The sequence below is a fragment of the Capra hircus genome, chromosome 3 (genome assembly GCF_001704415.2).
Source record: "Capra hircus breed San Clemente chromosome 3, ASM170441v1, whole genome shotgun sequence".
Lineage (NCBI taxonomy): Eukaryota > Metazoa > Chordata > Mammalia > Artiodactyla > Bovidae > Capra > Capra hircus.
In genome coordinates this window covers 14,267,712-14,294,149 of record NC_030810.1, presented here as the reverse complement: position 1 = coordinate 14,294,149, position 26,438 = coordinate 14,267,712, and the positions used below count along the sequence as shown (strand labels likewise).

The following is a 26,438-nucleotide window of genomic DNA, read 5'->3' as shown; positions in this document are numbered from 1 at the left end:
GGCAGGGCCTGAGGGCTGGTTTCTAGCGGAAGAGCTGGGGAGCAAGATGGCTGCCTCCAGGATGTTTCTCTACTTGGGTGAGCTGGAGTAAGGGCAAGGTGCTGCTCCGACTGAGTCCAGCTTGGGGTCGGCGTGGACTGGGTGCAGACCCGGGGCACCATACAGCATGCAGTGGCCCCGGGCCGGGGTCTCCTATGGGCCTTTACCCCCTTAACTTGTAAACAGTGCCTGCAAGCTAATGACTTTGCTGGCCCTAACTCTTCCCAGGTGGCAGAATGGTAAAGAACCTGCCTGCAAATGCATGACAAACCTAGACAGCATATTAAAAAGCAGAGACATTACTTTGCTGACAAAGTTCCATTTAGTCAAAGAGTCAAAGCTATGGTTTTTCTAGTAATGTATGGATGTGAGAGTTGGACCATAAAGAAAGCTGAGTGTGGAAGAACTGATGCTTTTGAACTGTGGTGTTGAAGAAGACTCTTGAGAGTCCCTCAGTCAGCAAGGAGATCAAACCAGTCAATCCTAAAGGAAATCAGTCCTGAATATTCATTGGAAGGACTGATGTTGACGTTCCAATCCTTTGGCCACCTGATGCAAATAACTGACTTACTGGAAAAGACCTTCATGCTATGAAAGGTTGGTGGCAGTGGATGAGATGATTGGATGGCATCACTGACTGGATTGACATGAGTCTGAGCAAGCTCTGGGAGTTGGTGATGGACAGGGAGGCCTGGTATGCTGCAGTCCAAAGACTCTTTGGGTCACAAAGAGTCAGACATGACTGAGCAACTGAACTGAACTGCAGGGGTTAGTGAGCTCTTTGATGCTACTGTATGGCAGACAGTATTGACAAGAGCTGGGCTGAGGGTTTTAAGAAATGACCCGTCTATCTAAAGAGGTGAGATCAAGCTTCTTGAGGCACAGAAGCTAGAGCTGGTTTTAAAAAATCAGGAGTTTAGCAGGTAGCTAAGATGGGAGAGGCTATTCTTAAATGGAGGGCTATGAGAGTGAAAGCTGAAAGGAGTGAAGTTGTCTGGCACTTGGGGGCAAGTAGTCTGTGTTGGGGAAGCAAGGAGAGAAGAGGCTAGAAAGATGGGCAGATGCCGGGAGTCAGCACGGGAGATCCCACCCATGACAAGGTCATGCGGAGAGGCCTGATGGGCAAGGCGAGTCAGGTCTCGAGGGGTCCTCTATCTGAGCATCTACTCCGAAACCAAAATCTGTCTGTTTACTCTCTGCTATACTATACTCTTCTGACATTACCACCTTTTCTCTGGAAAGAGTTAATTCAGAGCTCCAGTTAACAGTCTCCTGCATATAAAAAGAATAACTTATCTGACCAGTCTGCTTTACAACTTGTGGATTGTTTACAGCCCCCAACTGTGAGAGGCACGAAGCTCAAAACATCTTAAAGATATAGAGCCTTTTAGAGTTAAGAATTAGTTTGGTGAAGAGTTTGTTGAGTTAATGTTTGCCGCCAGGCCTCCATATGCTTTATCTTTAGGCACCTGGGAGGATATTAATCAATGTAATTGGGATACAGAAATAGGAATATAGTAGTTTTGATGTTAGCAACACTAGACTTTTGAGTTAATTAACTTACTCTTTGTTATAAATCACTGTAATTCTTTCATTGTTATAAATTGCTGTGTCCTTGCTATGTAAGAATGTAACTTTATTTAGTGCTTTCTGAGAGTGGCACCAGACTTTGGGAAGAACAATACAAATAAGTCTTCTGGTTGACAAACCCTTATCAGAAAAGGGCTGTAAAATGTTAATTGGCCTTCTGGCCAGAAGATGATGTAAATCAACCAAGACTTGTGTATACAACTAAGTATGCAGAGAGAAAGCCTGGTCTCAATAAGAGTCAGGGCTGCTGACACTGCATAATTTTATATTATCTATTGATCTCTATGTAAAATCAAAAGGTATATAAGGCCTTTCCGGACAATAGAGGAGAGGCCAGTCATTGGAAAGAGTGGTTTCCTCTGTGTCTTCTTTTCTTACTCTATTTTCTGGCTGAATTCCCATCTGGGGTGTGGAGGCTCGCCATGTCTACTTACTTGCCCCGGCTTTTAAGATCCACGCGAGAGGGAGCCCAAGGTGGGGCACCCCCTGCTATTCAAGAGAACGCTGGCGGCCTAACGTAGATGGTGCAAGTTCCTTGTCTTGGAACTTTATTGGTTTTCCACATAAACCAAGTTATTCAGCCTCTTTTCTCCACTAAATTTTCCTGCTATACTATTTCTTCTTAATTTCTTTTATATTTCTAAATAAATAAGTTTTTCCTCGCCTACTCTGTCTCCCCTTCGAATTCCCTGGATCCACCGGGGCAGGACCCTGGCAGGCAGGGCTCAAGTTTAGGTCTTACATGCCATGCTAAGAGTTTGGACTCTGTCCTGTGGTCAGTGGTGAACTTCTGGAGAACATTTGGCAGGGCAGTGATGTAATTAGACTTGCCCTTTCTTCAGGTCAGTTCAGTTCATTTCAGTCGCTCAGTCGTGTCCGACTCTTTGTGACCCCATGAATCGCAGCACGCCAGGCCTCCCTGTCCATCACCAGCTCCCGGAGTTCACTCAGACTCATGTCCATCAAGTCAATGATGCCATCCAGCCATCTCATCCTCTGTTGTCCTCTTCTCCTGCCCCCAATCCCTCCCAGCATCAGAGTCTTTTCCAATGAGTCAACTCTTCGCATCAGGTGGCCTAAGTACTGTAGTTGCAGCTTTACCATCATTCCTTCCAAAGAAATCTCAGGGCTGATCTCCTTCAGAATGGACTGGTTGGATCTCCTTGCAGTCCAAGGGATCCTCAAGAGTCTTCTCCAACACCACACTTCAAAAGCAGCAATTCTTCGGCGCTCAGCCTTCTTCACAGTCCATCTCTCACATCCATACATGACTACTGGAAAAACCACAGCCTTGACTAGATGGACCTTAGTCAGCAAAGTAATGTCTGCTTTTGAATATACTATCTAGGTTGGTCATAACTTTTCTTCCAAGGAGTAAGCGTCTTTTAATTTCATGGCTGCAATCACCATCTGCAGTGATTTTGGAGCCCCAAAAAATAAAGTCTGACTGTTTCCACTGTTTCCCCATCTATTTCCCATGAAGTGATGGGACCAGATGCCATGATCTTTGTTTTCTGAATGTTGAGCTTCAAGCCAACTTTTTCACTCTCCTCTTTCACTTTCATCAAGAGGCTTTTTAGTTCCTCTTCACTATCTGCATATCTGAGGTTATTGATATTTCTCCTGGCAATCTTGATTCCAGCCTGTGCTTCTTCCAGCCCAGCGTTTCTCATGATGTACTCTGCATATAAGTTAAATAAGCAGGGTGACAATAGACAGCCTTGACGTACTCCTTTTCCTATTTGGAACCAGTCTGTTGTTCCATGTCCAGTTCTAACTGTTGCTTCCTGACCTGCATACAGATTTCTCCAGAGGCAGGTCAGGTGGTCTGGTATTCCCATTTCTCTCAGAATTTTCCACAGTTTATTGTGATCCACACAGTCAAAGGCTTTGGCGTAGTCAATAAAGCAGAAATAGATGTTTTTCTGGAACTCTCTTGCTTTTTCCATGATCCAGTGGATGCTGGCAATTTGATCTCTGGTTCCTCTGCCTTTTCTAAAACAAGCTTAAACATCAGGAAGTTCACAGTTCACATATTGCTGAAGCCTGGCTTGGAGAATTTTGAGCATTACTTCACTAGCATGTGGGATGAGTGCAATTGTGCAGTAGTTTGAGCATTCTTTGGTATTGCCTTTCTTTGGGATTGGAATGAAAACTGACCTTTTCCAGTCCTGTGGCCACTGCTGAGTTTTCCAAATTTGCTGGCATATTGAGTGCAGCACTTTCACAGCATCATCTTTCAGGATTTGAAATAGCTCAACTGGAATTCCATCACCTCCACTAGCTTTGTTCGTAGTGATGCTTTCTAAGGCACACTTGACTTCACATTCCAGGGTGTCTGGCTCTAGAATAATGATTAGTGGCCTTTCTTGGAATCATTCTAGTGGCTGTGTAGAGGAGAGAAACTGGAAGCAGTCAGCCCATTTAGGAAGCTGTCCAAATAACCAGGGGCTAGATGTAGGTCTGAAGAGGAATGGGAAGAGGGGTGTCCCTTATATCATTTGTATGCCCAAAAGACTGTGGGGACCCTTCCTTTCCCTCCCTGTGGCTGTCTTGCTGGCAGGGTGTTGCAGAAGCCATACCAAGAGTATAGGGGACATCAGTCCAGAAGGCACTTGGTGTCTTTGTAGGTGGGTTGGGTGAGGAGATGGATGACAATGTTCTTCATGCTGCTTTTATTCCTTTTGGAGATATCACAGGTATTCAGATTCTACTGGATTATGAAACTGTTGTGTCTTTTTGGTGTCTCTCATGTTCAGCTGCCTAATGCCAGGAAAAGAAACTGAAAAAAAATTTAAGTTGTGTCCATTCTGTGTATGGTTGGTATGTATTGAAGTTCAGGAGGATATTTCTCTAGGGCAGGATGACTGTGATTTTGGATGATGAAAAGGAATGTTCTAAGGACGTCAAGGGCAGAAAGGTGGTGTGGTTATAGGCTGAAATTTACGGAGGTTGACAGTTTGTTGGATTTGAGGAAAGGCTTTCTTTACATTGGAATCATTTGGGGATTTTGATTTCTGATCTGTTAATATATAAACTGTATAGTAAGAACCAGTGGGAAGATAGTCTTAGAAAAATCTTACACGGTCTGGGTGTTGTTTCACCCCCCACACCTGTTGACCAGAACTCCCTTCTCAGCAGCTATGCTTCTATTTTATCTACGTGTTTTTGGCTGTGCTGGCTCTCTGTTGCTGCCTGGGGGCCACTCTCTAAAGTTGTGGCACGCGGGCTTCTCACTGTGCTGGCATGTCCTGTTGCAGGCTCTAGGGTGCCTGCGCTCAGTAAAGTTGCGGCTTGCAGGCTCTAGAGCATGGGCTCTCTAATTGCGGCTCTGGGCTTAGTTGCTCCGTGGCATGTGGAATCTTCTCAGATCAGGGATCAAACCCATGTCCCCTGCATTGACAGGCGGATTCTTAACCACTGGACCACCAGGTAAGTCCAGCTTTGGTTTTAAATAGCACAGGGCAGTGGGCATGATTTTCCAGTGGTCATGTATAGATGTGAGAGTTGGACTGTGAAGAAGGCTAAGCGCAAAAGAATTGATGCTTTTGAACTGTGGTGTTGGAGAAGACTCGTGAGAGTCCCTTGGACTGCAGGGAGATCCAACCAGTCCATTCTAAAGGAGATCAGGTGTTCTTTGGAAGGACAGATGCTAAAGCTGAAACTCCAGTACTTTGGCCACCTCATGTGAAGAGTTGACTCATTAGAAAAGACTCTGATGCTGGGAGGAATTGGGGGCAGGAGGAGAAGGGGACGACCGAGGACGAGATGGCTGGATGGCATCACTAACTCGAAGGATGTGAGTTTGAATGAACTCTGGGAGTTGGTGATAGACAGGGAGGCCTGGCGTGCTGCGATTCATGGGGTCACAAAGAGTTGGACACGACTGAGCGACTGAACTGAACTGAACTGAAGTGCGCAGTCTGAGCCTTGACAGTGGAGCCTTGGCCTCTGCTCGCCTGGGTGAGTTTTCCTTCAATCGGTGTCACGGTTCCATGTACGTTTCTATTTGACCCTTGGCTATTATTTTCTAAGATAGGAGTTTCAGACCCAGCCCTGCCACTAACTGTGCGACACGTATATGCTCTGAGCCTTCATTGCTTCAATGCATAAATGAAAGGATAAGATCAACTCTTTGGTCCTTCTCCCTCTGAGTTCTATAAATTAATAAGTCCTATTGTTCTTGCTCTTCCTCAACTAAAATAACTTTCCCTGAGGACAGCACTGTGCCTTAATAGTCACCTAACCCAGTAGTGAAGTCGGAGCTCTGTACATAGTTGGTGCTCAATTAGAATGAATAACTGGCAGATCAACAGCTTTTCTATGTTGCAGAAGTCTTGTATATAAAGATTACCAAATACTTGAAAAGCTACTTATGGTTTCAATTCTGTAGTGGTGAAATTGAATACCATAAAGTTTAAAACCTTAGTTCACTATTTAGTATGCTTATTTAAAACAAAATGACTTCAATATTTCTGGAAGCATTGTTGAATAAGCCAAGAAAAATGTAAAAATTAGATTTTTGCTTTTTGAATGGCATCTGGAAATGGCATGTTTCCTCCCATTACCCACGTTAACCACCCAATTCTGCTATTATAGCAAAACACCAAGGATTTGCTTTTGCTGAATCTGAGTTGGCAGAGGTAAGCAATTTATCCTGTTTAGTATTTGACTAGTGTTGCTGTTGTCATTGGTTACAAAAGGTGCCACTCTCCATTTTCTGGGCCTGCCATACAAATTACTACAAACTTTGTGGCTTAAAAACCAAAAATTCATTCTCATAGCTTGGAGGCTAGAAGCCTGAAATCAAGGTATTGGCAGGGCCCTGTCCTTCTGAAGAGTCTTTTCTTGGCTCTTCTTAGGAGCCCTCCGCAGGTCTTGGCTCATAACTACATCACTTCAGTCTCTCCCCTGTCTCCCCATGGCCCTTCCCACTGCATGTATCTCTCTGCGTTTTCTCTTCTTATAAGGACACTAGTTATTGGAGTTAGGATCCACCCTAATTCAGTATGATCTCAACTAATTACATTTACCAAAGCTCTGTTTCTAAATAGGACTACATCCTGAGGTTTGGATAGACCTGAAATTTGGGGGGATCTATCCAACCCCCTACAGTGTCTTGGTGATGACAGTTGCAAGGAGACAGGAAGTTCTGGCTGAAGGAAAGCCCACCAGGCCTGGCTCCAAGTCCCCCACGTGTAGTCAGAATGTGAAAGACAAGGTCCTGCGGAGCCCTGAGCTTGTACATAGTTCCTATGTATATTCTTGTCTCCATAGCCCAAGCACATGTCTTTATACCACCAGCTCTAACAAGTACATGCTCTTTGTTAAATACACACAATCTAAGTAGTAGGAAGGAAAGGAGCATCTTTCTTTCCAGTGCTTGTGGTACTGAGATTTTATTTGAGTGCTAACTATACCCTGAGAAAACCAAAATTGAAAAAGACACATGTATCCCAGTTTTCATTGCAGCACTATTTATAATAGCTAGAACATGGAAGCAGTGTAGATGTCCATTGACAGATGAATGGATAAAAGTTGTGGTACATATACACAATGGAATATCAGCCATGCAAAGAATGCATTTGAGTCAGTTCTAATGAGGTGGATGAACCTAGAGCCTGTTATACAGAGCAAAGTAAGTCAGAAAGAGAAAGACAAATATCATATACTAATGCATATATAGAGAATCTAGAAAGATGGTACTGATGAGTTTATTTGCAAGGCAGCAATGGAGAAACAGACATAGAAACAGATGTGGAGAGGGGAGGAGAGGGTGAGATGTATGGAGAGAGTAATATGGAAACTTACATTGCTATATGTAAAATAGATGGCCAATGGGAATGTGCTGTGTGTCTCAGGGAGCTCAAACAGGGGCTCTCTATCAACCTAGAGGGGTGGGATGGGAAAGGAGATGGGAGGGAGGTTCAAGAAGGCAGGGACATATGTACCCCTACGGCTGATTCATGTTGATATTTGACAGGAAACAACAAAATCCTGTAAAGCAGTTGTCATTCAATTAAAAAATAAATTAATTTTTTAAAAAGTTGAACTGCAGACATCAACTTTTTCCTGGTATTCTTTTGGCAGATGCAAAGTAGCTATTAACAATATAGTATGGCTGAGAATCTTTGCTTTTCACTGAAGCTGTTACCTGGTGCTACCTCACGATACATGGGACCCTGATGAACAAATTGTTTCCAGTTTTCACAGTTTCAAAGTCATAAAGGAAGCAAAAATTGCCATTATTTGGAAGTATTCGCTAGGGACTGGCTACTTTTAAAATTAATTATTATTCAGAAATTCTCTCCATTTAACGTTTGTGTAAAATATCAACCAGTTGGGCCAGTCTCTCCCTGACATTTAAAAAAGCATTTATTATTTGGCCGCACCAGGTCTTAGTTGCAGCATTTGGGATCTTCAGTCTTCATCAAGGTATGTGGGATATTTTAGTTGTAGCATGCAGGATCTAGTTGCCTGACCAGGGATCGAATCCAGGCCCCTTGCACTGGGAACGTGGAGTCCCGGCCACTGGACCACCAGGGATGTCCTCTCCCTGACGTTTTTATATCAGAGGTCAGAAAACTACAGTCAATGGACCAAATCTGTTCTGCAGCCTGTTTTTTGTGTGGCCTATGAGCTAAATGGTTTGTATACTTTTAAAGGGTTTTCAGGGATTAAAAAAAGAAAAGGAGGAACATGCAGCAGAGACTGCGTGTGTCCCACAACACCTAACATATTTACTATCCAGCCCTTTACAGAAAGTTGGCCAGCCCATAGCCTAGGGCAGTCCACAGCAAATAGAGTGTACACTGATTGCGGGGTAAAACGGTGGGCCTTGTGTGAAAGGCAAGGTTTCACGCAGTGTATGGAAGGGGTTGTGGAAAATTGATGCAGTTGTGTCTAGTCAAAAGAGTGAGGCTTTTTTAAGCGATTGGAAAGTGATGGCCTCATCAAGTTAAATCAACTAACAACGGACAAAGAGAAAACCTACAAAGATTATAACAGGTTGGGTACTTCAGAAGAAAATGATTTGAATTCCTATTGCTGAATTACCACAAATTTGTTGACTTAATGCTAATGTATGATCTTACAGTTCTGGAGGTCCAAAGTCCAAAGTGGGTCTCACTGAGCGAATATGAAGATTTTAGCAGAGCTGTGTTCCTTCCAGAGGCTCCTGGGGAGAATCTGTTTCTTGCCCTTTTCCCAGCTTCTGGAGACTGGCTGTACCCCTTGGCCCTTGGCTCCTTCTATCAAGCTGGCGATGGCAGGATGTGTTTTTTCACAGTGCATCTCTCTGAAACTAACTCCTCTGTCTCCCCCTTCATATTTAGAGGATCCTGGTGATTACATTGGGCCCATCTGAATAAACCAGGATATATACTTATTTTAAGGTCAGCTGACTAGCAACCTTATTTCCTTCTTGCCTTGTCACATAACATATTCATAGGTTCTGAAAGCTACCCCAGTGGCTCAGTGGTAAAGAATCCACCTGCAATGCAGGAGACACGGGTTTGATCTCTGGGTCAGGAAGATCCCCTGTAGGAGGAAATGGCAACCCACTCCAGAATTCTTGCCTAAAAATTCCCATGGACAGAGGAACCTGGGGGGCTATAGTTGAAAGAGTTGCAAGAGTCAGACACGACTGAGCGCGTGCGTGCACGCACACACACACACACACACACACACACAGGTTCTAGGAGTAGGTGGACATCTTGGGCAGGCCATTATTTGCCTGTCATAAAACCCTTAAATGTTTTTCCCTTTTTAAAAATCCTTATGATCACTCTTCATGAATAAATGTGAAGTAAGGATGTTATTTCATGCTGTCATTCAATTTTTTTCTTAATCGCTGGAAATAAAATTAGTACTTTATTCATCTCAGTTTCTGAGAACAAAGGCATAGCTATAATTATAACCTAAATCTTATTAAATTAAGGGATCCTTTTTTTCCTTTTTTTGTTTTTCAGTTTTCATGAAAAGGCCCAAAACAAACCCTTTTGAAAAACCTATTTCCTTACCTTTTCCTGGTATCAGTTATTCTTGGATAATGAAATATTCCTAAACATCATTCTGTGTTCTCTGTCCTTCTTTAATCAAACATTCTTTAATCAACAGTCAGCAGGGCTGGTTTTTTCCAGTTCAGTACTGATCTGATCTTTTTAAGGCGGACTCAGGTACTTGGAAACTGCACTTACCCTTTTAATTTCAGAGTCCTGAGCTCAGATCCAAAGATTATGCCAGCACAGACCTGTATGTTGGTGGTGGTGGAAGAAAGGAAGTGCATGGTATCTCAGGGGCTTTCTGCGGTGAGCTCTGTGCTTAGCTTGCCGCTGGGGGTTGCGGGCTCCCTACTTAGGATCCATGAGTCTTGGTCTACTTAGAAGCTAATGGAAGGCTGCCAGGCCTTCTTCTTTCAACCTAACAAGGTTTAAGCAGCTGAGTAATGCACTTTTTTCAGAATGAATCTGAACTGTTTGGGCAGACAATCCGTGTCACATTGGCCAAACCAGAGAGAGTTAAGGAAGGCTCTTCCAGACCAGGTATGTTGGGACAACCATAGACTCCCCGTCATGTCTGGAACTGTGGCCTCTTTTGCGTTTTTATCCCTGTCTTACTTCCTGCTGTGGTGGTAACATTTACATGAGTAGAGAGCGGTGTATATTAGAGAAGAGAACGCAGTACCTGCATGGAAATAAAGAATTTGAGATTCTCAACAAAGCTAGAGGCATCGTTCCTTTGAAGGTCTTGCTTCGGGACATAGACTGTGTCCTTCCAGCCTTGACAGGGGCTGGGGCTTCCTCCTGATTCTCACCCACCTCTGCTAAGAGCTGGACTTGAAGGCCTGACATTTCCCAGTGACAGTTTTCATCGCCCTGGGGAGCTCCTAAGATGTCCCATCTTCTCTGTGTCCTGTGAGAGCGACACAGTGGGTCCTCATAGTGAGTACACATGGTTTTGACGGAAGCAGCAATGAACTGGATCTGGCTAATGGGCAGTTGGCTGAGAGCTTGAATTTCTTAACATGTGTTTGATTCTTTCCGTTCAGTTTGGTCAGATGATGACTGATTGAAAACATTTTCTAGGATGGACTCTTAAGAGAGTAAAGAGGTAGAAGGGTCAGAGCCTCCCAAATTGGAAACCCAGGAGGCGAGATTGTGCTTCCAGAGGGCTCTGCACCCAGGGCACTTTTGATGTGGGTGGTGTTGGGTGAATCGAACAAGTGAGTGTCTTGTCCTTGTAGGGCACTGGGTGAGAAGTACCTAATGTGTGCTTGGGTGTCAGTCTGTGGTGGCTGCTGAACAAGGAGGTGTCCTAGAAGAGGAAGGACACAACCTGCCCCTTTCACCCCCGATCTTCCCCACCCCCTCACTGAGGACTTTGGCGCCAGGCTCCCTGTCTTCCTCCTGCTGCCCTGATTTCAGGAAGATCACGTCCCCAGGTCCAGGGCTCCCCCTGCCTCAGCGTCTTCTGCTTCTCAACACACATCCCAACCCTGGCTGCTCAGAATAATCCAGGGGCTCCTCCTCCTGTGTCCGCGCTTTGCATGGCGGTGTCGCTCAGAGTTCCCTCCCTCACCTCCTCTCTCCACACTGTCCTTGTGTATTTCGCTGCTTTTCTTCCTTGTCTGAGATGATTGCAACCACTCAGTGTTCTCGTGATTTCTTTATCTCTAGTCTCGCCCTGACCTCTCTCTCGAGTTTCACATATTTCTGCCTGAATATTTCACAGTCCTGATAAATAAACAAAGTACACTTCGAGTGGATTTCCTCTTTCCTTCACTCTGATCTCCCCTGTGCCCGATTTTAGCTAATTTTGCCGTCTTCTGGTCAAACCGGAAGTTTCAGTTGATTATAATTCATACCTGATGCATTGCCATATTCTGCTTATTTTAAGTTTCTCTGAATCTTTCCTCCCTTGTTAATTTCTACTGCTTGTTTGTTGCTACTGTCTTGGTTTAGCCCCCATCTTCTGTCCTGTGATTAATGCTAGTAGCTTCCTAACTGGTCTCTCTGTCACAGGCTTGCTTCCTCCTGATCTGAGTAGCCAGGTAGGGCTTTCTAAAGCATGAGTCTGAGGATAATTGTTCTCCACAAGCATTCTAAGGACCTACTCATCTTGAGGATTGAGTCTGGGCTCCATCAGAGGCGCAGAAGGACGCTCCATGTTCTGACTCTGCTCATCTCTTTTTGTAGCCCCATTTTATATTCTAGGAAACAAATCTGCAGTTACCTACAACTCTCTTATATGTGGATTGTTCTTGTTGTTGTTTATAATTTGGCCACACTGTACAGCTCGTAGGATCTTAGTTCCCTGATCAGGGATTTAACCAGCACCCTTGGCAGTGAAAGTGTGGAATCTTAACCACTGGACCACCAGGGAATTCTCGAATCTCTTGTGTTTCAGTGTAAGCGGTTCCTTTGCCTAAAAGGACCTTTCCAGTGTAATCTGGCTAATTCCTGTTCACCTTTCACAGCCCCTTCTGGGTTTGCATGACCTCTGGGCTTCCATGGAACCCTTTATGCTAGCATTTACTGCATTGTTTTGACATAGTTTTACTTAGCAAATTTTAAATGTTGCTTACTCTATGCCAGGCACTAATGGCTTTACACATATTTAATCCTATTGGCAGTTCTTTGAGATAAGTACTATTATTATCCCAAAGTCAGGTGACAAAACCAGGGCACAGTGAGGTCAAATAACTTGTGGATGTCACACAGCTCACAAGTGGCGGGGCTGTGGTTTGAACCAAGGCTGTGTGACTCTGGGATCTGTGTGCTCTCACAGTGTGGCTGCTCCTCCCTTGCTGGAAGGGCAATTTCCCAAGGGCAGACAGTGACAGTGTTAGTTGCTCTGTCCTGTTTGATTCTTTGCAACCTCATGGGCTGTAGCTCGCAAGGCTCCTCTGTCTATGGGATTTCCCAGGCAAGCATATGGGAGTGGGTTGCCATCTCCTTCTCCAGGAATCGAACCCAGGTCTGCATTGCAGGTAGATTCTTTATCATCTGAGCCACCCAGAGAAGCCCTATCTTATTTGATAACCTGGGGCTTGGCCTGAGAATTTATATCTATATGTTGACCTAATCCACACTAAAGAGGCCAGAGAGACAGACTTACATAATCATAGTACAGCTATCAAAATCAGGAAATTTAACATCAGTACAACACTGTTAACTAACCTTCAGTTCATATTCAAATATCATCCCTTATCCCAGTATTGTTCTTTATACTAATTTTAATAACTTTTCTTCCCTGACAAAGGTTCATACATTGCATTTAGTGGGCAAGTCGTTTTACTTGGAAGAGCTTCCCAATTACTTATTTTTTTTTAAGATTTATGTATTTAGTTTGTTGGCGCTGAGTCTTCATTGCTGTGTGCAGGCCTTCTCCAGCTGTGGCAAGCAGGGGCTGCTTTTCATGGTGTGCAAGTGCCCCTCATCTGCAGTGGCGACCCTTGTTGCAGAGCGCAGGCTCTAGGGCTCGGGCCTCGGTAGTTCTGGTGCACAGGCTTAGTTTGCCTACAGCATGTGGAGTCTTCCCGGACCAGGGATGGAACCCGTGTCTCCTGCGCTGGCACGTAGACTCTTATCCACTGTACCACTAGGGAAGTCTTTTATTGTCTTCCTTGATCTTGACATCTTTGAAGACACAGGCCAGTTATTTCTAAGAGTGTTTCTCAGTTTGTCTTTGCCTGGCACTTCCTCATGATTCAATTTAGATTATGCGTTTTGGCAGGAATCCCACAGAAGAACATTTTTTCCTTGTTAGTGTATCATATAAGGAAGTACTTAAAGTCGGTTCCAGTGTTTGTGATGTTAACTTGGGCCACGTGGTTAGGGAGATTTCTGCCAGGTTTCTCCCCTGAAAAGGTACTATTTTAGGGTTGTAAATTAAAAGCTAAAATTTTTCTCCTCATTATCTCCAGCCCATCTCCCAGAGGTAACTATATTGACAGTTGTGCATTGCCTATTTTTTTAAAATATTCATAATTACACTTTTTACCCATAATCCTTTTTTTGTTTATTTCAACCTAGCTGTTTTTTTAAAAATGCTTATCATAATTGCATACAGTTTAAAGATAAAGTGTTCCACGGAGTTTGTTACAAAACACGACATTCTTCTGCTCCCCCATTATCATAATTTTCCTGCCCTGCAGCATTCTTTTCTTTTAGGTGATTATTTTGACTTCTGTTGCTGTAGCTCTGAAAAATACATTCATGTTACTGCTACTTGATCTTTCTCCGTTTTTGGCTGATTTAGGTCAGTTTTTCTAGGAAACAGACTCCTAGAGAGTTGGATACAGGAAGTTTATTGGATAGTGATCTCAGGAGTAACTCCTGCAGGAGAAGGAGAGGAGCAGATTGGGCAGAGAGAGTAATTGAACGGCCTTGCAATCACACGAGTGAGACTGATCCCAGGGGGAGTTTGGGAGCTTGGATGCCCCTTCAGAATGTCCAGTTTTGAACTGAGGCCAAGTGCCAGCCTGTTGTACCTCACATGGACCAATCGTACATTCTGGCTAATTCTCAGGAGTAGTGAAGCTGCTCTCTTTGGCCAAAGGCATTTCCTGGGTGGGATTCATCCTGGGGCTGGTAGCATACAACACTCCTGGGAGGCAAGAGAATGAGGGTCTTTCTTGGTCTTGGAAAGGATCTGTGGGTTTAACATCCACTGCAATCCACCCCTTGAGCCACTCAGATCTGCTTACCTCACCTGGAAACCTTCTCTGGAACTCTGGTTGGTCTCTTTTTCTGGGGGAATTTCCAGAGGAATGTTAGTGGAATGAGCTAATCCCATTGCTGCTGTTGGTCTCAGAACCACAAATGATACTGGTCATCTCCCTTACTTTATTCCAGATTCCTCTCACCTTAATCTCGACTGGCTTCTCTGCTTATCTACATGGCTTACCTGATGAAGTGGCCTAGACCTTTATCCAAGGTCTGAGCCTTTCCCAGGCCATGTCTGCCCATCCAGGTTGGGCAGGAGAGTACAAGAGACCCCATGGGTCCCCTAAACATATTCTGACCTGGCTTATTGTGCAAACCTGCCTCCTAAAGACCATGGTCAAGTATCCTGCCAAGATGATGACGACTCTTCTTACTGGGTTGTCTCCGGGCACAAGGAGCCTGATCAGGTAGCAATGTAGTGTAATGGGATTCTAGTTGTCTCCACTAGCAAAGGTGTGGCCCCCGGGAGCCAGGATCTCTAGACCCATAGAGCCCTGAGTGTCAGGAATGGAAAGTAGGAGTGACGGTAACCAGGGCCACCCCAGCTGCTGCTCTTGGTTCCTGGACCCCCACGTGATAATGATGGCTGATTTAGGGCTGTCCTCATGGGATATGAGGTCTGATATCCTAACACTGTCCTTCATAGAAACCTTTCTCCTCCTGAGCCAGAGTCATGCATCGTGTTTGTTGTGTCTGTTTAGCCTCCTTTAATCTGGAACTGTTCCTCAGCCTTTGTCTTTTGTGACACTGCCATTTGTGAAGACTCCAAGGCAGACGTTTTGTAGATTGTTCCTCTGAAGAACAGAAATCTGAATTTCTTTCCTCATGATTAGATTCAGGCTATTTTTGGCATTCTTTGCAGTACTCCAGAAGTGGCATGTCTGTCCCCATGTCACTAATGTTGGTTTTTCCATTATTGGTGCGGATTACTTGGTTAAGGTTGTGTCTGCCAATTTTTCCCACTCACTAGGTACTTTTATTCCCCTTTGTAATTGATAAGTGACTTTTAGGGAGACACTGTAAGACTTTTCACCTGGTAACTTTTAGTGTCCTTTTTATGATTCTAGATTAAGTCAATTGTTATCTTGATGGTAAGTTTCTAGCTATTGCACTATGTTTTTTAAAAATTAGCTTTTCTACATTTATTGTAGTTTGCATTCTCCTATGAAAAAGAGTTTTCTTCCTCCCCTTTTGTTCTGTATTAGCAGCTCGTGTGTTATTGTGGACTCGTGAGTCTTTTTCTTTAATGTGTTCTACTCCTTTACAATTACTCACTTGTCAGTTGCTCAGACAGTCCTAAGGCTGGCTATCGGGACCCCCCTCAAGCCTGCTTCTACATCCATCTGACACTCACCGTCTTTTTTGAACATTTCCTTACTTTCTGGTATTAATAAAATAATAAGATCTGGACTTATCTTGTACTCTCTCTGCTCTGACCCCGGAATCAGCCATTTGTCTTCAGAAGGTGCTGTTCCTTTTAGTAGGAAATAATCATTAGAAATCAGTATCTGGATCCTGGGTAGGTACATTCCTTTTGGGGTGTTATTCACTCTAGGCCCTTTCAGCAGTAGGAAGTATGTCTGTGTGTATCTTTAAATTATGAATTCATACTGATACTCTAATTTCTGTTGAATACTTCATATTTATATATCTCCTTTCTCCCACAGTCAGAGCCTTGGCTCCCAATATCAGTGTAGTCACTTATCTGCTCAATACTACAAGGTAGTTCCAGAATTGTTACAGCTGTACCACTACCAGCAAATAATTTTTTTGCAGTTCTTTTTCTCTGTTTTTTTTTTTTTTTTAAATTGGAGTGTAGTTGCTTTACAATGTTAATGTTGGTTTCTACTGTACAGCAAAGTGAATCAGCTATACGTTTACATATTTCCCCCTTTTTTGAATTTCCTTCCCGTTTAGGTCACACAGAGCATTGAGTACAGTTCCCTGCGTTATACAGTAGAGCGGTCCTTTTTCTTTAGTCTCTAAAGAGTCCAAATACTGTGCTCAAATATCCTTAGATTCTTATTTTTCCTACTCTGTAGTTAAGTTGTCCACTTAACATAAGTTCTCATTTGTTTCTCTTTGTATTGTGCTTTAGGGGTTCCACTCCCAGTCTTGTTGATTGAGCTTTATTTTTTGAATAAACACTGACAGGCTTCAAAAGTCAAAACTACACCAAGAAGTACACATGGGATGTGTCACTCCCTCCTCTCCCCCTCTGCCCCTGTTCCCACCCACCTCCTATGACTAACCAATTTAATTAGTTCCTGGTTAATCCTTTTGCTTCCTTTTGCGAAAATGAACAAATACAGAAATATTTCCTTCATTCTTTCACCACATCCAGCATATTGTATATTCTCTTTTACACTTTGCTTTCTCGCTAAACAACATATCCTGGAAATCACTCCATATCAGTCCATAGAGATCTCGTGTTCTAGTTCAAAGTGGGTCATAGGGTAGGCATAACATAGTTTAGTCAACAAGATTCTTTTGCATGGGCATTTAGGTTATTTGCTTTATATTGCAGTTACAAATAATGCTACACTGTGTATATGGATTTCATATTGTTGGAGGTATATCTACCTCCAATATGAATGGAGGGTCATTCATAGAAGCAGGGTAACAGGGTGAAAGGATCAATGCACAGGTCATCTTGTTAGATATTGCCAAATTCTCCTCCAAAGAGGTGTCATTTTGTATTCTCTCCAGAAATGTATGGGACTGCCTGTTTCCCTAGCTTCACTCATAGTTTACGTTTTTAAGTTTTTGAATGTTTGCCAGTCTGGTAGGTGAGAAATGGAGTCTCACAGTATTTTAATTAAAATTTTTCTTATTATGGTTGTTGAAGAATATCTTTTAATGTATTTAATGACTTAAAAAATAATTTTTTGAGAATTTTTTTGTTATGTGTCTTTTGTCACTTTTTCTATTAAGTTTATCTTTTTTTTCCTTATTTTTTTTTCATTATAAGTATTGTTGAAATGAGCATCCTCTTTACATATAATTAAATACAAGTTGTTTGTTATATATTCTCTACATATATATAATATGTAAAATTCAAAATTTATATATATTTACTTGTATTTGTGCACATATTTCTATGTGCCTGATTGATTGTTAGGTAAAAGGAAATGCCCTTACTCGTCTGCCTTTTTCTAGATGACAAATTTCTGACAGTTTTACTTGTTAACTAAGAAATGACTTCAGTTTCAAAATATGCCAATGTGGTCAGCTTTAGGTAGCATACACTACAGATTAGGACCTGGTGAACTTGAGGACTGAAAGGATTTCTTGGCCTGCCTGTCTGGAAAGTGTAGTGGTCCCTTGTAGACCTTTTGAAATCTGTGATCATTGGTTGAGTGTGGGCTTCGTTGCAGCATACTGTCTCCAGGGTACACACGGCTGCCTCGGGGTTGACAGCACTGCACATGTACAAAGCTAGAGGACCGATCATAGAGGCCAGGAACTCAGGCATGACTCCAGACCCTACGCCTCCTTTGAGGCACATTTCCATTCCGGTGAGTTTGACCGCCGCTGCTTTGAGTACATCCAGCAGCAGAAACATGTCCTCCGCAGGCTCGTACCTGTCGCTAAAGGCGCTGTGGCCCACATGTCTGTGCAGCTGGTATGGGGAATCTTTCTCTTTTTCCTTCCAATTTTTTAGAGTTCTTCGTATATTAGTGATATTAGATATTCTGTGATATATATTGCCAACGAATATTTCCCCTGGTTTGTCATTTTTTCTTGTTTTAACTTTGCTTGTGTGGTTTTTTTTTTTTTTTTTTACCATGCAAAAGTTGTTGAATATTTTTTTAATTGCACTTGGGATTTTGAATCATAGTTGGAAAGTCTTGACTTCTACAGAGGTTATAGAAGAATCCAACCTATGTTGTCCTCTAGTATTGGTAATTAATTATTTTTCTTTACAGTTAGATGTCTGACCCATTTGGAGTTTATTCTTGCAGTGAGGTAAGTTGTGAACCCAAATATTTGTTCGTTTGTCCCAGCACCATTTTGGAAAATGTCCCTTTTTGCCCAAACAGTTTTAAGAGGCCAGTTTTTATGACTTGCTGAATTCATATATGTACCTTGGTCTGTTTCTGGACTACCCTCTTCCCTTGATCTGTTTAGTCTTTTGTGTGCTGTCCCACTAGTAAACACTTACTTCTAATGAAGGTAATATATACTTTCGTAGAGTCTGAGAGCTGGAGGTTTAACTATCCAGATAGATATTTTTAATCAGGCGCCTTTTCCTTTCTCGGCCCCAGAGAATTTCCGCTGCCTGTGCACCCACGAGAAGGGCTTTGGCTTCAAGGGCAGCAGCTTCCACCGCATCATCCCCCAGTTCATGTGCCAGGGCGGTGACTTCACTAACCACAACGGCACCGGGGGCAAGTCCATCTACGGGAAGAAGTTTGATGATGAAAACTTTATCCTCAAACACACGGGATCAGGTGGGATCGGCTGGTGGGTGATGGTCGGCGGGCTGGGCTGGGGCAGGAAGGCTGCGCAGGCGGGTGACAGGCTGTGCTTCTGGTCTCCTCCAGACCCCCACCCAGGGAACAGAGGGGAGGCGTTCGGCCTGGCTGGAGCTCTAGGCTTCTAATGGGTTGTTTTTTCACTTTGAAATAGTCATTCTCGCCTCCTTTTATGGGAAAGAGGCATATAGCCTGGTCCTGCTGCTACAGTGGTATGTTGTTATTGTTTTAATTTTTTATTTTATGTGATTTCATATTTGCAGAAACTTTGCAAGAACAGAACAAGGAGCCACCGCCCATAAACCTTTATATGCTTTTTGTTCACATTCCCCAGTTGCTTACCACTGACATTTAGCAGTTGTTTACTGGTGACCTTTGTCCCTCACTTATTCTAGTCTGGGCTTACTAGTTGTGGCATGCGAGTCTAGTTGCTTCGTAGCGTGTGGGATCTTCCCCACATCCCCTGCATTGGCCGGCAGATTCTTAACCACTGGAACACCAGGCAAGTCCATGCACTTACTCTTTACTTAATGGTTCTTAACCCATTAGCCTCGTGTCCACCTTTTACACTTTACTATGTGCTGAAGTGAAAGTCACAAGTATTATAATATATCCTGCCAGTATATAATTTTTAAAAAAATAGTATTGTAACAAAAAGAAAGCACTTAGAATAAAATAATATGCATTTCAGTATTTAGATGCTTGGACACAACTGCATAGATGGAATATTTAAACACTTGCACTTCTGCCTGGAGCAGGTTGACAGCGTAGACTGACTCGGCACTGCTGTGTTACGTCTCCAGAGTCACGGTAATGTGATTTTCTGAAACAGTGAAAAATCTCTTGGTATGATTCTAAACAGGGCTTCCCAGGGGGCTCAGGGGCAAAGAATCAGCGTGCCAAGCAGAAGATGGGAGTTTGATCCCTAACCCAAGAAGATCCCCTGGAGAAGAAAATGGCAACTCACTTCGATAATCTTGCCTGGGAAATCCACGGACAAAGGAGCCTGTCAGGGTACAGTCCACGGGGTTGCAAAGAGTTAGACACGACTTGATAACTAAACAACAAAGATTCTGAACAGAAAGAAATTGAATATTCCCTCAGTTTACACGGTAGGTCCCTTTCTGAAAAAAAATTTGAGGCAAACAATAAATCTTTGGATTTATTAGGTTGGCCGAAAAGTCAAATGGAGTTAGTTTCCAGGCTCAGGTCATTATAAACATATTTTTGTCTGCCTGAATGCTTGTCCGGGCATTGAAAGCCTAAGAGGTTTAGAATAATTCTTCATTAGGTGGAACATTGCAGGGCATCCCTGCTCCCTCAGTATTCAGCTCAGTTCAGTTCAATCGCTCAGTCGTGTCCAACTCTTTGCGACCCCATGGACCGCAGCACGCCAGGCCTCCCTGTCCATCACCAACTCCCGGAGTTCACTCAGACTCATGTCCATTGAGTCGGTGATGCCATCCAACTATCTCATCCTCTGTCGTCCCCTTCTCCTTCCTTCGATCTTTCCCAGCATCAAGGTCTTTTCCAATGAGTCAGCTCTTCGCATCAGGTGGCCAAAGTATTGGAGTTTCAGCTTCAGCATCAGTCAACCAAAACCACACCCTGAAGTTTCCAAATAGCCTCAAGGGGGCAGCAGTACCCTATTTGGAACCACTGCCCTAGCCAATCCCACCCCATCCCGGCGCCTTTCCATCCTGTCTGCTGACTCCATCCTGCCCCCATGTAAAGTGCGCACACTGCTCTCCTCCTGTGTCTTCCCTGGACATCCCAGCGGGGTTGCCGGCTTCACGTGCCCAAGCAGCTCTTGCTTCTCACCCCCGAGCGCTTCCTCCCGTCTCCCCTGTTTTCAGTCAACAAAGCCACCAGCCCCCTGTCTGCTTGGTCAGAAGCTTAGGACTCAGCCTTGCCCCGCCCTGTCACCTGGATGGCAGTTCCATCTGTCTTCAGTTAGCCTCCAGGTCCAGCCACCGCTCTTCACCTTCTTCCACCTCCACCAGCATCCCCAAGCCCGTCTGCCTCCTTTTGCCCTTGCCTCTTCCCCCTCATGGTCTAGTCTCGGCAGGATGGTCAGAGTGGTCCTCTCTAAGCATCTCTCTCATCACATTGCTTTCCTGCTGACATCCCTCTCACTCTCGTAGGATCCGTCCTGCAGGCTGGCTGACCTGGCTCATGGACTGTGCTGCTCACCCTCTGTGCCCCCTCTTGCAGCCTAGCTGTTCCTCAGACACCCAGAGCTCATTCCCCGCAGGGCGGTGGCAGACACTGGCTCCTCTCCTGGGGCCTTCTTCCTCCAGCACCCACAGGTGTCACCACTCACCTACTCCAGGGGTCACCTAGGGTCATCTAGCCCAAGAGGCCTACCCTGACCTCTCTCTCTAAAATGGGCTTTCCTATTATCTTGCTCTTCTTTTTATTTATTTTTAAAAAATATTTATTTATCTGGTTGCGCTGTCTTAGTTGCGGCACAGGGGATCTTTGATCTTTGTTGCAGTGTGCAGGATCTTTAGTTGTGGCATGTGGGGTCTAGTTCCCTGACCAGGGATCAAATCCAGGCCCCCATGCATTGGGAGTGTCGAGTCTTAGCCACGGGACTGCCAGGGAAGTCCCTCCCTCTTCTTCTTTTTTTTTTTTTTTTGGCTATTTCTTTCTTTCTTTTTTTTTTTTTTTTTTTTTACTGCTTTTTAATTTTTATTTTTACTTTATTTTACTTTACAATACTGTATTGGTTTTGACATACATTGACATGAATCCACCACTGGTGTACATGCGTTCCCAAACATGAACCCCCCTCCCACCTCCCTCCCCATAACATCTCTCTGGGTCATTACCGTGCACCAGCCCCAAGCATGCTGTATCCTGCGTCAGACATAGACTGGTGATTCGATTCTTACATGATAGTATACATGTTACAATGCCATTCTCCCAAATCATCCCACCCTCTCCCTCTCCCTCTGAGTCCAAAAGTCCGTTATACATATCTGTGTCTTTTTTGCTGTCTTGCATACAGGTTCATCATTGCTATCTTTCTAAATTCCATATATATGTGTTAGTATACTGTATTGGTGTTTTTCTTTCTGGCTTACTTCACTCTGTATAATCGGCTCCAGTTTCATCCATCTCATCAGAACTGATTCAAATGTATTCTTTTTAACGGCTGAGTAATACTCCATTGTGTATATGTACCACAGCTTTCTTATCCATTCATCTGCTGATGGACATCTAGGTTGTTTCCATGTCCTGGCTATTATAAACAGTGCTGCGATGAACATTGGGGTACATGTGTCTCTTTCAATTCTGGTTTCCTCAGTGTGTATGTCCAGCAGTGGGATTGCTGGGTCATAAGGTAGTTCTATTTGCAATTTTTTAAGGAATCTCCACACTGTTCTCCAAAGTGGCTGTACTAGTTTGCATTCCCACCAACAGTGTAAGAGGGTTCCCTTTTCACACCCTCTCCAGCATTTATTGCTTGTAGACTTTTGGATCGCAGCCATTCTGACTGGTGTGAAGTGGTACCTCATTGTGGTTTTGATTTGCATTTCTCTAATAATGAGTGATGTTGAGCATCTTTTCATGTGTTTGTTAGCCATCCGTATGTCTTCTTTGGAGAAATGTCTATTTAGTTCTTTGGCCCATTTTTTGATTGGGTCGTTTATTTTTCTGGAATTGAGCTGCATAAGTTGCTTGTATATTTTTGAGATTAGTTGTTTGTCAGTTGCTTCATTTGCTATTATTTTCTCCCATTCAGAAGGCTGTCTTTTCACCTTGCTTATAGTTTCCTTTGTTGTGCAGAAGCTTTTAGTTTTAATTAGATCCCATTTGTTTATTTTTGCCTTTATTTCCAGTATTCTGGATCATAGAGGATCCTGCTGTGATTTATGTCGGAGAGTGTTTTGCCTATATTCTCCTCTAGGAGTTTTATAGTTTCTGGTCTTACATTTAGATCTTTAATCCATTTTCCTCCCTCTTCTTTTTAATCAGCTTCTTTTTTTCTTCATGCACTGATTACCTGAAATCATATTATAAATTTACTCTTTTACTTATTTATTTTCTTAATTCTAAGACTGTCAGCCCCATGAGGGCAGGATTTAGTCTGTCTATTTCACCATTGTACTCTGGAACGGCATCTGACACATAGTAAAACCTGCAGCAAATATTTGAATATTTAAATATTTGAAACAGATATTCACAGTGCCGGTTCATTATGTATCAGACACTCTGATCAACCCCGGCCTGAAAGTAGAGTGGGACATAGTCCCCGCTTGAAGGGACGCCCAGCCACGAGGGGTGGCGTTTCTTGTCCCTCAGCTCCTGTTAAACCTGGGCCTTTTAGACTAAACTCAGATGTCCGTTCCTCCAGAAAGCCTTCCATGATACTGTCACCAGTGTCTGTGTGTCTGTCGGAGGTGACTGTCTTTTGTGTGTGTCTCTGCCACTAGGGTTCCCTAGTTTGGAGCGTGATCATCTTTTTTTTTTTTTAAACATTTTTATTGAGATAGAATTCACATACCATTCAGTTCACCCATTTAAAGAATACATTTTGGGAAAATAAATAAAATACACATTTCGGGACTTCCCTGGTGGTCCAGTGGTTAAGATACCATGCTCTTAATGTAGGGGGTGTGGGTTGATCCTTGGTTGGGGAACTAAGATCTCACATTGCCAAAAAAACAAATAAAGTATATTTCAGTGGTTTTTAATGAATTCACCGAGTTATGCAGACATCACCTCATATAATTTTAGAATATTTTCATCATCCCCTCAAAAGAAGCCCCACACTCTTTAGCAGTCCTTCCCCAAGCCCTTTATACCCCAGCCCTAGGCAAACTCTAATCTACTTTCTTTCTTTCATGGATTTGCCTATTCTGGACATTTAATATAAATAGAATCATACATTATGTAGACTTTTGTGACTGGTTTTTTTCACTTAGCATAATGGTTTTAGAAATGTTTGTCTACAGTATAGTGTGCATTAGTGTGTAAGTCTCTTTTATTGTCACTTAATATTCCACTGTATAGATATACCACAGTTTATTTATTCGTAAGTTGTTGGACATTTCGGTTGTTTCTCTTTTTGGCTATTATGCTGCTGTGAACATTCATATACAAGTTTTCGTGTGGACATTTGTTTTCTCTTCTCTTGGGCATATACCTAGAATTGAAATTGCTGAAACATTTGATAACTCTATTTTTAATGTTGTAAGGAACTGCCAAACTATCTTCCAAAGTGGCTGCACCATTTGCATTCCCATCAGCAGTCTCTCTGAGGATTCCAATTTCTCTACATCCTCACCAACATGTGTTATTATCTGGCTTTCTTATTATAGTTTTCCTAGTGATGTACAGTGGTATCTCACTGTGATTTTGATTTGCATTTCCCTGATGCTTAATGATATGGAACATCTTTTTATGTACTTGCTGGCCATTTGTATATATTTGGGGAAAGGTCTATTCAGATCCCATTTTTAATTGGGTCATTTGTCTTTTATTATTGAATTATAAGAGTTCTTTAAATAGTCTGGATATAGGTCCCTTATCAGGTATGTGATCTGCAAATATCTTATCTCATTCTGTGGATTGTCTCTTCACTTCCTTGATGGTGTTCTTTGAAGCAAAGAAGCTTTAAATTTAGAAGAAGTCCAGTTTATCTGTTTTCTGGGGGGAGGGGAGTCACTGTACTCTTGGTATTGTGTCTAAGGTTTTACCTAACCTAAGCATGAAGATTTACTTCCATATTTTCTTCTAAGAGTATTATGGCTTTAGCAAAGACCTAGGTCTTTGATGCATTTTGTATTAATTTTGGGGTATAGTGTGAGAGAATGGGTCCATTTTCATTCTTTTGTATGTGGACATTCAGTTGTTTCAGCACTGTTTGTTGAAAAGGCTGTTTTATTCGTGTTTGATTATCTTGGCATCCTTGTTAAAAATCAGTAGGCCATAAATGTAAGGGTTTGTTTCTGGACTTTAATTCTCTTCCCTTCACCTGTATATCTATCCTGTGCTGGTACCACACTGTTTTGTCTTCTGTAGCTCCATAGTAAAATTTTTTTACTCATACGTTATTTCTCTTTATCAAGGTTATTTTGGCTATTCTGGGGCTCTAGCACTTACATGTGAATTTTGGGATAAGCTTATTAATTTCTATAGAAAGGCCAGCTAGGATTTTGGTACAGATTACAATGAATATGCAGATCAATTAGAGAAGTGTTACCATCTTAACAATATTACGTCTTACAATCCATGAACATATGATGTCTTTCCATTCATCTAGGTCTTTTTCAGTTTCTTTCAGTGGCTCAGATGGTAAAGCGTCTGCCTGCAATGCGGGAGACTTGGGTTTGATCCCTGGGTCGGGAAGATCCCCTGGAGGAGGAAATGGCAACCCACTCCAGTACTCTTGCCTGGAAAATTCCATGGACAGAGGAGCCTGGTAGGATACAGTCCATGGGGTCGCAAAAAGTCGGACACGACTGAGTGACTTCACTTTCTTTCTTTCAGTACTGAAAGTTTGTTCAGTAGTTATCAGGGTATACATTTGATACTTCTTTTGAATTTATTCCTAAGTATTTTATCCTTTTTGATGTATTGTAAGTGAAATTTTCTTAATTTCATTTTCAAATTATTCATTGCTAGCATATAGAAATACAATTGATTTTTGTATATTAATCTTATATCCTGCAACCTTGCTGAATTTGTTTACTAGTTCTAATAATTTTCTAGTGTATTCCTTAGGGTTTTCTAAGATTATGTCATGTGTAAATAGAGACAGCTTTACATTTTCATTTCCAATAGGATGCTTTTTATTTTTTTTTTGGAGGGGGGGAGCTCTTTGTCTTATTCTTTATCTTAGAGAGGAAAATATCTAGTCTTTTGCTGTGTGTGGTTTTTTTTTTTTTTTTTGTAGAACCCTTATCAGATTGCGCAGGTTCCCTTTTATTCCTGGTTTGTTGGATGTTTTTATTTTGAAAAGGTATTGGATTTTTTTTCCTGCATCTATTAAGATTATTATACAGTTTTTGTCTTTTATTCTGTTGATCTGGTTTTTGGATAGCAAACCAACCTGAGATGAATTCCTGAGATGAATTAATAATTTGTGAGTGACTCTTTTCTGCTAGACTGTGGGCTCCACCCAAACTTGGACTAGTATCCCCAGGGTTCAATAGGTGCCTGGTTATGAAGTAATAAGTATTTGTTGAATGAATTAATGAAAGAACACACCAGTATAAAATGATTGAAACAACCATGCTGAGCGCTTCACTATCAGTTGAGTGGAAGACAAGGCAACCAAGACTCCGTAGGTCCCGGAGCCTGAGCCTGCCGGACTGAAAGGCTGACAGCGATGTGCACAGACACTGTGGGTGACCACCCGGGCCCCTGGTGCACAGCCCTATGAGAGGGTGGCAACTAGAGTCCTGGGACCTGGAGACAGAGGCCATGGCGGCTGCTGCTGGGATGGGGTGGGAAGGGCGGGTACCCGCTTACTCTCCACCCTCCCTCCCCTGATTCCTCCTCTTCTGTTCAGCCCACAAAGGCCCAGGGCAGCAAGGACAGGAAGCCCAAGCAGAAGGTGATCATCTCTGACTGTGGAGAGTACGTGTGA

General features: G+C 42.9%; 1 pseudogene; it reads left to right on the top strand.

The window, feature by feature from the left end:
• Positions 47 to 26,438, top strand: LOC108635615 (annotated as a pseudogene).